Raw genomic sequence first — 1,707 nt, 5'->3', positions numbered from 1 at the left:
GGATGTGGACAGCTTCTTCCAGAATCCATGAGGTACCACTATCACCTTCCTTGTAAATANCGAGCCAATTCAGAGGAAGAGAAGTGCAAGTAGCCGAGAACAACCATTTGCGAGGCACTCGACCGGTTCACTCGAGCACCCACTCGACCGAGCACCCCAGATGCACTCGACCGAGTCCCAACCCAGAACTTCTCATGGCTTCCCAGTTCCAGTAGCATTTCCAGGCTATCCAAGTTACCCACCCATCCCACCTCAGTACTTTATGGATCCAACACTCCTGCAGCAGTTCTACCAGCAGCAAGGTCAACATTTTGGGACTCGCAGTCCAACTCGACCCCCCCACTCGACCATGCACTCGACCGAGTGCCAGTCGATTGCCATCGTCGAGTTGCCTCCATCTCCCCCTCAAAGTCACCAACCAGACCTCAACTACACTTATGAGAGCATGAATGAGGATGTGGACAGCTTCTTCCAGAATCCATGAGGTACCACTATCACCTTCCTTGTAAATACCATTGCATTTGATGTTGTGTTTTGTTTTTAGTCTTGAATCCTCTAACAAATTTCTTTCACACAGAGGACTGTGTGATTTAAGTTTGGGGGAGGGTTTGAGATAGCATTTGATGTTGTGTTTTGTTTTCTTATTTCAAATTTTTAGCATCATCATGTTAGTATTTGCATAGCATCTAAGGCATAGAAAACCCCTAAAAATTTGAAAAATTTTGCAAAAATCTTTATAAAAAGAGTGTTCATGTAGTTTGCATTGCATAATAGCATCTTGTTTAGCATGTTTCATGTAGGACTGTTAATTATTTGCATTAGGGATCTATGATGAGTTTTGCCTTGTTAGCTTGTTTAATTCACTAAACTAGGATCAATGCCCAAGTTAATAGTACTTTGATGCTAGTTGAGTAGTTAGAAGCATAAGATTGAACCAAGCCTTGAATTCCTGCATTGCATTTGGTCTAAATTGAAGCATGTTGTGACCGAGCACCGGGTCGAGTTGGCCGAGCCGCCTGGCTATTTTGTTTTTTTAGCATTTTTAGGGTTTCCCCTCCTTTTTCCTATTTAAGGACCTTGTACCCTGCAGCCACAGGAGGACAACTTTTTAGATATTCAAGTATTTTATCCTTTTTGGGAATTTATGCTTTTTGCACTTTTATTTTCTTAGATCTTGTACCTCTTTTGAAGGAGAAAACAAAAGATTCTTCATACTTGTTTGTTTCATAATTTTCAAAGTATCAAGAATTCGAGTTTGATTCCTTCTCCAATATTGTAGATCTTTATTTTATCTTTCTAATCATGCAAGTTTCGTATTTTCTGGGTTTATGACTTTGCTGTTCATCATGTGTGATTGTGAGTAGTTTCCTTAGCTCTTAGGGATGGTTTAGGCTGGATGGATGTTGTGGTTATTTGATTTGGTCAAGCTTGATTGTTGTAGATCTCTTCTAGGCTAGATGTTCTTAATGCTGATCCTATAACTGAGAGGGTAGGGTTTGATCTCAAGCTTCTTAGCATCACACCAATGTCTAAGGTGCATAGATAAGGCTAGATCTAGAGATTATCATTAGGCTTGCTAAGAGATTAGAAGTCTTGTTTGATTCTTGACATATTGCTTAATGCTTGCTTGTATAGATTCTTTACTTTGTGAGAACAAGTCTAGAAATATATGAGCTTGATTGTTTTTGCCATGAGAGTGGATTAACA

Source organism: Camelina sativa, chromosome 16 (assembly GCF_000633955.1).
Source record: "Camelina sativa cultivar DH55 chromosome 16, Cs, whole genome shotgun sequence".
NCBI classification, from domain to species: domain Eukaryota; kingdom Viridiplantae; phylum Streptophyta; class Magnoliopsida; order Brassicales; family Brassicaceae; genus Camelina; species Camelina sativa.
The sequence above is the reverse complement of the archived record's forward strand: the minus strand, read 5'-3'. Positions refer to the sequence as shown.